Source organism: Vespula vulgaris, chromosome 1 (genome assembly GCF_905475345.1).
Source record: "Vespula vulgaris chromosome 1, iyVesVulg1.1, whole genome shotgun sequence".
In the NCBI taxonomy this organism is placed as follows: Eukaryota; Metazoa; Arthropoda; class Insecta; order Hymenoptera; family Vespidae; genus Vespula; species Vespula vulgaris.
Window position 1 is genome coordinate 1 of NC_066586.1, and position 16350 is coordinate 16350.

The window sequence follows — 16350 nt, forward strand, 5'->3', positions numbered from 1 at the left end:
CAGACGCAACCCAGACGCAACCCAGACGCAACCCAGACGCAACCCAGACGCAACCCAGACGCAACCCAGACGCAACCCAGACGCAACCCAGACGCAACCCAGACGCAACCCAGACGCAACCCAGACGCAACCCAGACGCAACCCAGACGCAACCCAGACGCAACCCAGACGCAACCCAGACGCAACCCAGACGCAACCCAGACGCAACCCAGACGCAACCCAGACGCAACCCAGACGCAACCCAGACGCAACCCAGACGCAACCCAGACGCAACCCAGACGCAACCCAGACGCAACCCAGACGCAACCCAGACGCAACCCAGACGCAACCCAGACGCAACCCAGACGCAACCCAGACGCAACCCAGACGCAACCCAGACGCAACCCAGACGCAACCCAGACGCAACCCAGACGCAACCCAGACGCAACCCAGACGCAACCCAGACGCAACCCAGACGCAACCCAGACGCAACCCAGACGCAACCCAGACGCAACCCAGACGCAACCCAGACGCAACCCAGACGCAACCCAGACGCAACCCAGACGCAACCCAGACGCAACCCAGACGCAACCCAGACGCAACCCAGACGCAACCCAGACGCAACCCAGACGCAACCCAGACGCAACCCAGACGCAACCCAGACGCAACCCAGACGCAACCCAGACGCAACCCAGACGCAACCCAGACGCAACCCAGACGCAACCCAGACGCAACCCAGACGCAACCCAGACGCAACCCAGACGCAACCCAGACGCAACCCAGACGCAACCCAGACGCAACCCAGACGCAACCCAGACGCAACCCAGACGCAACCCAGACGCAACCCAGACGCAACCCAGACGCAACCCAGACGCAACCCAGACGCAACCCAGACGCAACCCAGACGCAACCCAGACGCAACCCAGACGCAACCCAGACGCAACCCAGACGCAACCCAGACGCAACCCAGACGCAACCCAGACGCAACCCAGACGCAACCCAGACGCAACCCAGACGCAACCCAGACGCAACCCAGACGCAACCCAGACGCAACCCAGACGCAACCCAGACGCAACCCAGACGCAACCCAGACGCAACCCAGACGCAACCCAGACGCAACCCAGACGCAACCCAGACGCAACCCAGACGACGCAACCCAGACGCAACCCAGACGCAACCCAGACGCAACCCAGACGCAACCCAGACGCAACCCAGACGCAACCCAGACGCAACCCAGACGCAACCCAGACGCAACCCAGACGCAACCCAGACGCAACCCAGACGCAACCCAGACGCAACCCAGACGCAACCCAGACGCAACCCAGACGCAACCCAGACGCAACCCAGACGCAACCCAGACGCAACCCAGACGCAACCCAGACGCAACCCAGACGCAACCCAGACGCAACCCAGACGCAACCCAGACGCAACCCAGACGCAACCCAGACGCAACCCAGACGCAACCCAGACGCAACCCAGACGCAACCCAGACGCAACCCAGACGCAACCCAGACGCAACCCAGACGCAACCCAGACGCAACCCAGACGCAACCCAGACGCAACCCAGACGCAACCCAGACGCAACCCAGACGCAACCCAGACGCAACCCAGACGCAACCCAGACGCAACCCAGACGCAACCCAGACGCAACCCAGACGCAACCCAGACGCAACCCAGACGCAACCCAGACGCAACCCAGACGCAACCCAGACGCAACCCAGACGCAACCCAGACGCAACCCAGACGCAACCCAGACGCAACCCAGACGCAACCCAGACGCAACCCAGACGCAACCCAGACGCAACCCAGACGCAACCCAGACGCAACCCAGACGCAACCCAGACGCAACCCAGACGCAACCCAGACGCAACCCAGACGCAACCCAGACGCAACCCAGACGCAACCCAGACGCAACCCAGACGCAACCCAGACGCAACCCAGACGCAACCCAGACGCAACCCAGACGCAACCCAGACGCAACCCAGACGCAACCCAGACGCAACCCAGACGCAACCCAGACGCAACCCAGACGCAACCCAGACGCAACCCAGACGCAACCCAGACGCAACCCAGACGCAACCCAGACGCAACCCAGACGCAACCCAGACGCAACCCAGACGCAACCCAGACGCAACCCAGACGCAACCCAGACGCAACCCAGACGCAACCCAGACGCAACCCAGACGCAACCCAGACGCAACCCAGACGCAACCCAGACGCAACCCAGACGCAACCCAGACGCAACCCAGACGCAACCCAGACGCAACCCAGACGCAACCCAGACGCAACCCAGACGCAACCCAGACGCAACCCAGACGCAACCCAGACGCAACCCAGACGCAACCCAGACGCAACCCAGACGCAACCCAGACGCAACCCAGACGCAACCCAGACGCAACCCAGACGCAACCCAGACGCAACCCAGACGCAACCCAGACGCAACCCAGACGCAACCCAGACGCAACCCAGACGCAACCCAGACGCAACCCAGACGCAACCCAGACGCAACCCAGACGCAACCCAGACGCAACCCAGACGCAACCCAGACGCAACCCAGACGCAACCCAGACGCAACCCAGACGCAACCCAGACGCAACCCAGACGCAACCCAGACGCAACCCAGACGCAACCCAGACGCAACCCAGACGCAACCCAGACGCAACCCAGACGCAACCCAGACGCAACCCAGACGCAACCCAGACGCAACCCAGACGCAACCCAGACGCAACCCAGACGCAACCCAGACGCAACCCAGACGCAACCCAGACGCAACCCAGACGCAACCCAGACGCAACCCAGACGCAACCCAGACGCAACCCAGACGCAACCCAGACGCAACCCAGACGCAACCCAGACGCAACCCAGACGCAACCCAGACGCAACCCAGACGCAACCCAGACGCAACCCAGACGCAACCCAGACGCAACCCAGACGCAACCCAGACGCAACCCAGACGCAACCCAGACGCAACCCAGACGCAACCCAGACGCAACCCAGACGCAACCCAGACGCAACCCAGACGCAACCCAGACGCAACCCAGACGCAACCCAGACGCAACCCAGACGCAACCCAGACGCAACCCAGACGCAACCCAGACGCAACCCAGACGCAACCCAGACGCAACCCAGACGCAACCCAGACGCAACCCAGACGCAACCCAGACGCAACCCAGACGCAACCCAGACGCAACCCAGACGCAACCCAGACGCAACCCAGACGCAACCCAGACGCAACCCAGACGCAACCCAGACGCAACCCAGACGCAACCCAGACGCAACCCAGACGCAACCCAGACGCAACCCAGACGCAACCCCGGACACAACCTTCAGACACAACCTCGGACACAACCTTCAGACACAACCTTCAGACACAACCTCGGACACAACCTTCAGACACAACCTTCAGACACAACCTTCGGACGCAACCTTCGGACACAACCTTCAGACGCAACCTCAGACCCAACCTTCAGACACAACCTTCGGACGCAACCTTCGGACACAACCTTCAGACGCAACCTCAGACCCAACCTTCAGACACTACCTTCAGACACAACCTTCGGACGCAACCTTCGGACACAACCTTCAGACGCAACCACAGACCCAACCATCAGACACTACCTTCAGACACAACCTGCAGACACAACCTCAGACCCAACCTTCAAACACAACCTTCAGACACAACCTCAGACACAACCTCACACACAACCTTCAGATAATACTTTTTCTACAACTTTTATAGAATTTTCTCACAAGTTGTACGCACCTTTTATGTAAGTCTCACACAACTTTTACACACATTTTGGACATCTCACACAACTTTTGCACAACTCTCATACAGTTCTTATACGTCTCTTTTACAATCTTTCCACAGCTTATGCCGCATAATTTAACATGGAACAGAAGGAAGTCTGATAGAATACTGAACGCAAATCAGACGTACTGCAGGCGGAATGTCATCGAAGCTCAATCGTGTCTCTTATTCAATAAAGACGCAAGCTTGATGTAACCGTTTTCTTTTTAGACGATTATTCAAAGGCGTCGTATAAATGATCAATCACAAACATTCAAATTCTGATGTCTACTTATAGTTTCTCCTCTGTTTAATATTATATAATAAAATCACACAAATATCATGCAATAAAATTAAACAAATAGTATATATTAAAATGAGACAAATATTATACAATAAAATCAGGCAAATAGTATACAATAAAATGAAACAAATATTAGACACTAAAATCAGTCTGAGAGTGATTACACGGATATTACGGAGGCCTGCTACCTGTTTTAGAAAATGGCCGGTAGAGGCACTCTACGCTCTCATTCGTACGTACACACTTACGTTCACACCCATATGGCGGTGCCCCTGGGATTATGCAAATATGTTGTCATTTATCGATTCTACGTAATATTTAGAAAAATAAGCTGGGCATTACAGATAAACAGGAAAAACCAATCGATTACCTAAGAGAGAGGAACATAAGAAAAATAATTACTTCATATCACTGAATGGTTTTTATGCGATTACTGTGGAATTACGTCGAACCACTGTAAACCACCATAATACGTACTAGAATTTTTGCAAAATTTGTAAGGGTTACATAGAAACGAGCTTTATGGAAATGCTGGTGGTTACGCCGATTTTTCGATAATAACGCAAACGCCCCACGGACTATGCTAATTGCTGTTTATTAAATAACTACGTTAATATCTAGGATTAGTAAGTTGGTGGATGAAGATACCGTGGAAATTACACGGACATCTAGGAATTATGCAAAATTGACAAGCATTTTGACAAGCGTTAGGTAAAAACAAATTTATTCGCTTATGCGGACACTATGACGTTACGCCTGACGCTCGGAGGCCACCTAAATACGTTCTAGGATTGACGACAAATCTATGAGGATATACAGAAATGCTGCACTTTATGAAGACGCTGGTCGTTACTTGATTCGTAGGAAATAACGAATATGCCCCTGGGATTATGCAACGATGTTGTCGTTTAAGTAACCTCTCTAGAATCTAGGGAAATAAGATGGGTTCGACGGATAACCTAGAAATTACGTCGGTATATTAGTAATTATTGAAGACAGATATTACATAAGAATAAAAAATAAAGCACAAATACTTACTTCAAATCGCCAGTCGGATAAGCCAAAATCTGTAAGGGTTACCCAGAAACGATGAGCTTTATAAAGATGCTGGTAGTTCGTATAGTCTACGTAAATAATGCAACCGCCTCAGGGACTATTCAAAAATGCTATCGACTAAATAACCTCGTTAATATCTAGAATTAATAAGCTGATCGTTACAGATATCCTGGAAATTACACGATCATCTAGGAGTTAGGAAAAATCGACATCCATTACGGAAAAACAATATACTTGAGCGAAATCACGAGATGGTTATGCGGAAAAAAATGAGATTACGGAGAAAGCTCGGAGGCCAAAAATGTCGTTTAAGTAACCTCGCTAGTATCTAAGAAAATAACCTGGGTATTGCTGATAAACCTAGGAACTACGTCGGTACGTTAGGAATTATTGAAAAACCGAGGGATTACCTAAAAAGAAAACGGACAAATACTTCTAATCACCGGATGGTAAAGCGAAGACAGTGGGGTTATGTCCCACGCTGTAGATTGCGTACTTAGATTTTTGTAAAATCTGTAGGTTACGCAGAAATGCCGGACTTTATGAAAATGCTAGTAGTTACGCAAATTCGTCGGATATAACGAGTGCCCCGCGGATTATGCAAAAAAAAAATGCAGTCGATAAAATAACCTCGGTAATATCTTCGATTAATAAGCCGACAGTTGTAAATACACGGGAACTACACGGTCATCTACGAGTTATCGAAAACCGACAGGAATTTACACAAGTATTACGTACAAAGGCAAGTACTTACGCGAAATCACAGGGTGGTAATGCGGAAAGAATCAGATTACGCCGCATTCTCGGAGGCCACCTAAATACGCCCTATTACCGACGCCAAATCTACAAGGATTACACAGAAACGCTGCATTTCCTGAAAACCCTAGTATTTACGCAGATTCGTCGGAAATAACGCGAGTGCCCCTCAGATTATGCAAAAAAAAAAATGCAGTCGATCATATAACCTCGGTAATATCTTCGATTAATAAGCCGACAGTTGTAAATACACGGGAACTACACGGTCATCTACGAGTTATCGAAAACCGACAGGAATTTACACAAGTATTACGTACAAAGGCAAGTACTTACGCGAAATCACAGGGTGGTAATGCGGAAACAATCGGATTACGCCGCATTCTCCGAGGCTACCTAAATACGCCCTATTACCGACGCCAAATCTACAAGGATTACACAGAAACGCTGCATTTCCTGAAAACCCTAGTATTTACGCAGATTCTTCGGAAATAACGCGAGTGCCCCACAGATTATGCAAAAAAAATGCAGTCGATCATATAACCTCGGTAATATCTTCGATTAATAAGCCGACAGTTGTAAATACACGGGAACTACACGGTCATCCACGAGTTATCGAAAACCGACAGGAATTTACACAAGTATTACGTATAAATGCAAGTACTTACGCGAAATCACAGGGTGGTAACGCGGAAACAATCGGATTACGCCGCATTCTCGGAGGCTACCTAATACGCCCTATTACCGACGCCAAATCTACAAGGATTGCACAGAAACGCTGCATTTCCTGAAAACCCTAGTATTTACGCAGATTCGTCGGAAATAACGCGAGTGCCCCTCAGATTATGAAAAAAAAAAAAAAAAATGCAGTCGATCATATAACCTCGGTAATATCTTCGATTAATAAGCCGACAGTTGTAAATACACGGGAACTACACGGTCATCTACGAGTTATCGAAAACCGACAGGAATTTACACAAGTATTACGTACAAAGGCAAGTACTTACGCGAAATCACAGGGTGGTAATGCGGAAACAATCGGATTACGCCGCATTCTCGGAGGCTACCTAAATACGCCCTATTACCGACGCCAAATCTACAAGGATTACACAGAAACGCTGCATTTCCTGAAAACCCTAGTATTTACGCAGATTCTTCGGAAATAACGCGAGTGCCCCACAGATTATGCAAAATAAATGCAGTCGATCATATAACCTCGGTAATATCTTCGATTAATAAGCTGATAGTTGCAGATACACATGAAAGTACACGGTCATCTACGAGTAAAACCCTAGTATTTACGCAGATTCGTCGGATCTAACGAGTGCCCTACGAATTATAAAAAAGAAAAAAGAAAAATGCTGTCGTTTCAATAACCTAGCTAGTATCTACGAAAATAAGCTGCTTAGAGTATTCTACGAATAACGCAGCTGTTAAGAATGTCAAAAAGAAAAACCTCCGACAAGCATTATGAAAAAAGAAAAAAGTACTTTCGACAAATCTCGGGATCGTTATATAAAAATACGTTACGCTACGTTACACTAGGGCTTTCAAATCGTGCAAAGGTTTCGCAAAATCGCTTGGCGTTGTAAAGAAGTTGGAGATTGCAACGATTCATCGGAAGTACCCCTGGGACTATGCAAATATTCTGTCGCGTAAGTAACCCATCCAGTATCATGGAAAATAAGCTAGGGCTCTAAATACCCTCCAAATTACTATATACGCGAAGAATTACGGGACGAATAGAGATCACGTTAAAAAAAAAAAAATATGGTCGATAACTAAGTGATAATGTGGAAACGTTAGAGTTAAGTAGACACGCTAAAATGAAGCTAAATACACGCCATGGTTTACACAGAGACGTTAGGCTATATAAAAACGCGGATTCTTCGGATAAAACGAAAATATCCCGAACTATGAAAAAAAAATGCCGCAGTTTAAATAACTTCGCTGGTACCTAGGAAAATGAGCTGCGGGTTGCAGATACTATGCAATTTACGCAACACGCGTAGAATTACGGAACGAACATAAAGGCATTAAGTGAGAAAAATACTTACTGCAAATCGTTGGGTCGCGTCTGGATTACACCGAAGTTAGACCACAGAAGTTCGGCTGAATACACGCAAAGGTTTACACAAAATTTGTAAGGATTATATAGATACGGTGGGCTTCATACAAAAAAAAAAAAAAGAAACTACTGATTACGCGCATTCGTTCAAAACGACGCAATGCCCTTAACATTATGCAAAAAAAATACCATCGCTTCAGTAATCTCGATAGTATGTAGGTAAATAAATAACTCCGAGGTTGCAGATAACCTGAAAAAGACAAAACTCTGGGTGTCCACGTCGGACGTTGCGAAAAATCGATAGGACTTACGTGTAAAAAAAACCATACCTTGCCAAATGGATACTTACGCCAAACCACGTAGTGGGCGAAATCGCTGCGTTGCGTCTGGCAGAGCCAGAGAATTTACCTAAATAAGGGTTAGGGGTTTACGCAATATTTCTAAGGGTTACGCCAATCTGTTCGGAATTACGCAACACGCTTAATTACGCACGAATGGATTCACGGTAGTTGAAACGCTCTACCATGCCCTAAAATTTCCGGTACACGCGTTGGACCGCGTTGAACCGCGCTAAACCTAGATCATTTTTATTTTTTGTCGTTTTACAATCATTTAAGCAATGTACGCTACATATGTACGCTCGGTAGTATCAAACTAATATTTACAGAATACAACCCCGCCGCTCAAGCTTTATACCGCTCGTAGTACGTAGAAAATAATTTTAATCGAACGTTTCGCAGAACAGAAATCTGCTTACATACTGCCTTCCTTTTTTTTCGACGCTTTCTTATTACAATGATAAAAATATTTTTTCTTTTTTAGTATATGAGCATTTCAATTATTCGCGAAGCTGGGGTCACGCGATATCCTAAGAATTGTCTAAAAAGATGTTTGTTGTTACGGATAAATACTGGACGACGGTTTTCGATACGCCCAACGGTGGTCTAAAATTCTCTTAACGCATCAAATTTATGTATGCTTTCTATCACTTTACAATTATTTAAACAATTTTACAATATACGTTTGTTCGGTATAAAATTATAATTAAACGATAATTCTCTCAACGCATCAGAATTTATGTATACTTTCTATTAGTTTAACTAATTATTTGAACATTCTATACTATACGTTTACTCGAGTTAAAATTATATTTAAATATTTTTCTCAACGCACCATTGTTTATATACGCTTCTTATCACTATACAATTATTTAAACGGTTTACAATATACGTTTGTTCGATATAAAATTATACTTAAATAATAGTTTTCTTAACGCACCCAAGTTTATGTATGCTTTCTATCACTTTACAATTATTTAAAGAATCTATAATATACGATTGGTCGATATAAAATAAGATTTAAACAATAATACAACCGCTTAAACGTTGCACCGCACGTAATATCTTGTGAAGTATAAAACAATTTTATGTTAACATTCCGGAAAGAAAAAATCAACTGATGTACTACCTTCCAATTGAAGTTTCATTTTTTCAACGCTCTATAAACTCCAACAATATTATAACAATGATTCTAACAAATTTGTTTCTATCTTGTAATTTTTCGTAAAACATCGCAATTATGCGCAAGACTAAAGCAGGGGAATCGTTTGAAATGCTGGTGGTTACGCAAAACGCTGAGAATTGAACAGAATACGACGTTAGGGATTGCGCAGGTACGCTGAGGGTGTCGCAGAAACGCTCAGGGTATCATGCAAGATCGCTTAGGGTATCCAAGGTACGCTCAAGGTAGTGTCGCAGAAACGCTCGGGGTGTCGCAGAAACGCTCGGGGGTGTCGCAGAAACGCTCGGGGGTGTCGCAGAAACGCTCGGGGGTGTCGCAGAAACGCTCGGGGGTGTCGCAGAAACGCTCAGGGTGTCGCAGAAACGCTCAGGGTGTCGCAGAAACGCTCAGGGTGTCGCAGAAACGCTCAGGGTGTCGCAGAAACCCTCAGGGAGTCGCAGAAACGCTCAGGGTATCGCAGAAACGCTCAGGGTATCGCAGAAACGCTCAGGGTATCGCAGAAACGCTCAGGGTATCGCAGAAACGCTCAGGGTATCGCAGAAACGCTTAGGGTATCGCAGGATCGCTTAGGGTGTCACGCAGAAACGCTTAGGGGTGCGCAAAATCGCCGAGAATTACGTAGAACGTTGGAGCTTAAGCAGATTTAAAGAAGCAATACGCACGAAGGAGAGGCGAGTCTTCTTTCGGTTCGGTAAAATGAAGGAAGCGTTGTTTTCCTGCTGATTTTAATCCAATGGAAGATTCTTCAAGATTCCATCCTTCGTTATTGCTTCCATCGCATCTTCCTGGCTCCTTTCCTTTCCTTTCTCATCTTCATATTCATGATAGATCCTAGAGGAAGGAGGCTTTCCTATTTTAGGAAAATAATAAAAATGCAGTATTGAAACCTATAATAAAGTACATGGCGATAAAAAATACTAAAATATCATTAAACAATGCTAACCCTGAGTCGCAATTTTACAAAGACCATTTCCAACTAGAGCGTTGAATTGTTCTTTTATCCGTATCCAAACAGTAGAACGAAATTACAACATAGGCTTCCTAAAAGAAAAAAAAAAAAAAAAAAAATTAACAAAGTTAATAAAAATAGTGTTATAATAAAAATATCAAAATGTTAAGTATTCCTCATCAGACAAGAGAATAAAGAACCATCTTGCTCTAACGAGCGTGATACTTAGGAACTGCTATCCGGGAATCCACGACCCAATTAACACATATATTTCGATTTAAACAGTGTTCGTTCTGTCGTATACTATCGACGAAAAGCCTATCGTTTCTATTTCGCAGCGATATTTCAAGAGAGACCATATGATTCGTTGAAATAGTGTTATTTAAGACGCGTTCGCTTAAATAGATTTTTTCATCGATTAAAGGAATGAAGTTACGATAACGTTATCCAACTTGAATAAACTTTGAATTATCAGCTACTCGATGTATATTAAATGAAAAATGTAATCGGAAGAAAAATATACTCGGATGTAAAAGTATCGTTAACAGAACACTGTTTAATCGAAGAATGAATGTGTAAACAGATGTCAATTCTGTTCGACTGTAACTAAATTCACCATGCTTATTTCAAGGAACACGGGCCACGATGCATTGTTAACAATAACGGACGAAATCGCAATGCCTATAACCTGAAAAAATAAATGTAGAATTAGCTAAACGTTATCGTAAAGGGTAACGTGAAAATAAATAATAATATATGTCAACTATTGCTTATCAGTTGTCGTCCTGTGTCCAATACCATTGCTTATCATAGATAAGTAAAACTGATGACGAAAATTTTGAACTTTATATTTCTTTCTTTCTATCATCGAAAATAATGATTCCTTAGCTGGTTGTTAGATCAAGGAACGCTTCCTTCCACGATGTAAGTAGCGTTCGTACTGTCAAGATGTCAATTCTGTTCGAATGTAACTAAATTCATCTTGCTTATTTTTAAGAAAACTAGCCACGATGTAATGTCAACAATAACGAAAGAAATCACGTCTACATCCTGAAAAAGTAGATATAGAATTAAGTAAACGTTCTCGAAAATATTATAGTGACAATAAATAACTATTTTTTTCAACTAACGCTTACCAGTCGTTGTTGTGTGTCGAACACCATTTATTATTGTAAATAAGTAAAATTGATGACGAAAATCTGGACGTCCTACCTCTTCCATTCTATAATTGAAAGTAACGATGACTTAGATGGTTATGTTACGTTAAGGAACGTAGTAAAATATGTTATATTTCGTAATTGAGCGTGATCGATGTTAATAAATTTACCAGCGAAAATTGTTTTCGATATTCTAGCGGTATATAACATAGGAGTGTACGTTAAATAAAATATTCTAATTACCTGCAATCAACGAGGATTCTGAGGCAGTAAGGGGGCTGTGGACCGCCGCGCTTGCGCATTACGCCACCTTTGCAATGGCTTCCCCACGTGCTTGTAACATTTCGATCCATTTGTACGAAAATATCGGAATATTAAAAATATGATATACGAATTTAAAAACTATCTAAATTGATATCCGACTACTCCATACTATGAAAATTAATCGTTTCAATTTAATATCTCTCAAAATAAAGCTCCTAAGCGTGAAAACTATATTTTTAAGGAAAATGTACATAAGCCTGCATGCAATTACATATTTCTCCTAGATCATTTCTATACAATATCTTGTAGAATTTCTTCTAAGATCATATCTAAGTAGAGTGCAGGTGTGCACTATTAATGGTTGAAAAAAAGAAAAAAAAATGAAATTAAGAGATCGGTTTTCTGAGAAACCCACAATAAAATAAACTGCAGAATACAAAACGAAATACAGCTGCAGTAAAAGTATGAATAATTCAAAAATATCTTACGGCTAAAGAACTGTCAACCGCATTACAGCAATCAGGAAACGATCCGTCGAATGATACATCCACTCCGTGATTTAAGCAGTATTCGTTCTGTCATGTACTATCAACGAAAAGTCTACAATTTTTATTTCGCAGTGATATTCCAAGACGGACGTCGACTCGTTAAAATAATGTAGATTAAGCGCGTTCGCGTACATAGATTTTCCCATCGATCGTCCTCGACGTGAGATCAATTAACGACATCTGAAGCAGGTCTAAAAAATAAGGAGGAGAGTAGAATGTCCTCGGTTATTTTATAATGCTGGACGAAGGCAGAGCAACCAGCGTAAATGCACAGAAAATGGTACGAGACAAATCTCGACCATAAACGAGTGCTCGATAAAAAGTGGGTTGCGTCTAGAAAGATTCAACTGCGCGGTGACGACCGTGCACAACTCCTCCCTATCCTGATGATGTCGATTATTAATCACATGACGACGATGAAGGTTGAAAGAATCCATGTAAAATCCACTAATGTAAAATTAAAGAAATGTTACATCAACGTTAATCAATTTGAATGAATTCCGAATTATCAACTATTCCACGTATATAAAACGCACTTCCCAAAAAATGTACAATCGAACAAAAAATATACTCTGACGGCAAATTACTAAAAGAAGTTTCGCTGAAAGAACACTGCTTAATCGAAGAATGAATGTATAAACTTAAATGGAAGACGTCTACTCTGTTGAACTCTAGCCGAATCCATCTTGCTTCTTTCTAGGAACACAGGGCACACTGTATCGTTAACGCTCACGAACAAATTCACAGAATTTACGTCCTGAAAAGGTAAATATAGAATTAACTAAACTTTCCCGAAAAGATTAGTGACAATAGCAATATTTCTTAACTACTACGCACCACTCGTCGTCCTGTTTCGAATATCACTTCTTATTGTACGTAAGTAAAATTGATAATCCGGACATCGTACCTCTTCCATTCTATAATCGAAAGAACGATGGCTTAGATGATTATGTTAGGTTAAGGAACGCAGTAGAATAAGTTATATTTCGCAATTGAGCGTGATCGTTATTAATAAATTCACTCGCGGAAATCGCATTTTTGGTATTCGTCGCTATATAAAATCTGAGTGAACGTTAGATAAAATATTCTAATTAACTAATAATTCTAATTAACGAGAGGACGAAGCTCGAGTGCAACGCTTGGCACGAGACAATTTAGAATGGCGGATTAAGCGGCAGGAAGGAAGCTATGGACCGTCGCGCGTACGCGTTACGTCATCATTCCAATGGCTTCCCCGCGTTTGTTGTTTCGATCTATTCGTATGAGAATATCGAAACGTTAAAAATATGATATACGAAATTAAAAACTATCTAAACGGATATCTTGTTACACCAAACTGTAAAAATTATTCGTTTCAATTTGACGCCTGTATAACTAAACGTTCATGTAGAGACTATTGCGACGATAAAAAATAATCTTTTTCAACTAACGCTTACCAGTCGTCGTTATATGTCGAACGCCATTTATTATTGTAAATAAGTAAAATTGATGACGAAAATCCAGACGTCGTACCTCTCGCATTCTATCATCGAAAATAACGATGGCTTGTATGGTTGTTAGGTTAAGGAACGCGGTACAATTTACGATTCGCAGTTGAGCGCGACCGATGTTAACAAATTTTATCGGAAAAATCGCGTTTTCGGCATTCGATCGGTATATAAAATAATGGTGCACGTTAAATAAAATATTTTGATTACCTGCAATTAACGAGAGGACGAAGTTTGGTTGGGACACGTGCCACGAACTGATTCAGAATGGCGGATTAAGCGGCAACAAGGAAGCTGTATCGTCGAGCATGCGCGTTACGTCAGCTTTGCAATGGCTTCCCCGCGTGCTTGTTGTTTCGATCTATTTGTATAAAAATATCAAAACGTTAAAAATATGATATACGAAGTTAAAAACTATCGAAACGGATATCTTGCTACATAAAATTATGAAAATTAATCGTTACGATTTGATAAAATGTTCGAGTAAGGATTACAGCGATAATAAATAAGAACCTTTTTCGACTAATGCTTACCACTCGTCGTCGTGTGTCCAACACCATTTCTCATTGTAAATAAGTAAAATTGAAGACGAAAATCCAGACGTCGTACCTCTCCCATTCTATAATCAAAAGTAACGATGGCTTGTACGGTTGTTAGGTTAAGGAATGCGGTAGAATAAGTTATATTTCGTAGTCGAGCGTGATCGATGTTAATAAATTTACCCGCGGATATCGCTTTTTCGACGTTCGATCGGTATGTAAAATAATGGTACACGTTGAATAAACTATTCTAATTAACTGCAATTAACGAACGGACGAAGCTCTGTTGCGACGCGTGCCACGAAACGATTTGGAATGGCGGATTAGGCGGCAGGAAGGAAGCTATGGACCGTCGCGCGTACGCGTTACGTCATCTTTTCAATGGCTTCCCCACGTGCTTGTTGTTTCGATCTATTTGAATGAAAATATCGCAACGTTAAAAATATGATATACGAAGTTAAAAAGTATCTAAACGGATATCTTGTTACACCAAACTGTAAAAATTATTCGTTTCAATTTGACGCCTGTATAACTAAACGTTCATGTAGCGACTATTGCGACGATAAATAATAATCTTTTTCAACTAACGCTTACCAGTCGTCGTTATATGTCGAACGCCATTTATTATTGTAAATAAGTAAAATTGATGACGAAAATCCAGACGTCGTACCTCTCGCATTCTATCATCGAAAATAACGATGGCTTGTATGGTTGTTAGGTTAAGGAACGCAGTAGAACATATTTCGTAGTTGAGCGTGATCGATGTTAATAAATTCACACGCGGATATCGCTTTTCCGACATTCGATTGGTATATAAAATAATGATACACATTAAATAAACTATTCTAATGAACTGCAATTAACGAACGAACGAAGCTCGGTTGCGACGCGTGCCACGAACTAATTCAGAATGGCGGATTAAGCGGCAGGAAGGAGGCTATGGACCGTCGCGCGTACGCATTACGTCATCCTTCCAATGGCTTCCCCGCGTGTTTGTTGTGGTTCGATCTGTTTGTGTGAAAATATCGAAACATTAAAAATATGATATACGAAGTTAAAAACTATCTAAACGGATATCTTGCTGCATCAAACTGTGAAAACTAATCATTTCGATTTGATATCTGTAGAAATAAAGCTCGTAAACGTGAAAATATATTTGTAAGGAAAATGTTCGTGCGCCCGCGTACGATTATTTTTCATATAAATGTATATTATTTCAGATGTTAGTACGAGGAAAGTATTGATTTTGAAGTTTCTGCTTTTAGAAAGAGAGAGTAACCATCCGATTCGTTCAAAGCTCCGTTTTTGTTGACAGTCCATTACTCGTTGTTTTATGTTGGTTTACGCCAACGATAAATACAGGTATAATTTTTTAACGATTTTGACGAACGAGATCGCTTTAAAGATGAATATTCGAGTGAGAATACGTTTCTTCCGAACTTTCGAATACGCGCTTCGTTTTGTTTGAAAAAGTCGTGTCAAAAATGATGTTTTCTCGACGATAATTCACGCATAAAAGTAAAGGATAAGGTTAATTTTAAAACCTTTAAATTGTCGTTATAGCAAAGTCTCGTTGCTTACGCACACGTAAGTTTGCCTCTTTTTAAATACATACAATCTTAATAGAAAGAGAAAGATAACATTAGTATATAGATAATAGCATAAAGATTCCTCTACCTGTTGTTACCGGCAAGCAACGAAAGAAAAACCAATCGAGTATGATAAATTGTTATTACTACGTGTGTATATATACGTCGTACAATTCGGAGAATTTGGGATGTCTTGTAGTGAAAAATATTTGTAAATAAACGAGGAACGATCGGAGAGATCGGCTTTGGCACGACTTTCCCCCATTCGTCGTCCTTACTAACGCGTTTAGTACGCAGTATTTGCTCCTCTAAGCAGCTATCTGGACGTGTTTTATCTAGACAACGA

At 43.1% G+C, this 16350-nt stretch overlaps 1 long non-coding RNA gene across 15 annotated transcripts; it reads right to left on the minus strand.

Moving 5' to 3' along the window:
• Positions 1 to 4780: 4780 nt before the first annotated feature.
• LOC127072015 (uncharacterized) lies at positions 4781 to 16107 on the minus strand. Of its 15 annotated transcripts, none has more exons than XR_007785296.1 (11): positions 16093 to 16107; positions 15086 to 15423; positions 14410 to 14495; positions 14087 to 14237; positions 13227 to 13306; positions 12330 to 13146; positions 11821 to 11910; positions 11557 to 11642; positions 10415 to 11470; positions 6950 to 10321; positions 4781 to 6610 (listed from the first exon to the last, which is right to left on the minus strand). It is a non-coding gene; the product is annotated as an uncharacterized LOC127072015 (long non-coding RNA). The 15 variants fall into 15 exon arrangements; XR_007785290.1 differs by having other exon boundaries at positions 15010 to 15423; XR_007785299.1 differs by lacking the exons at positions 15086 to 15423; positions 16093 to 16107 and adding an exon at positions 14599 to 14765 and having other exon boundaries at positions 10415 to 11108; positions 11219 to 11470.
• Positions 16108 to 16350: the final 243 nt, after the last annotated feature.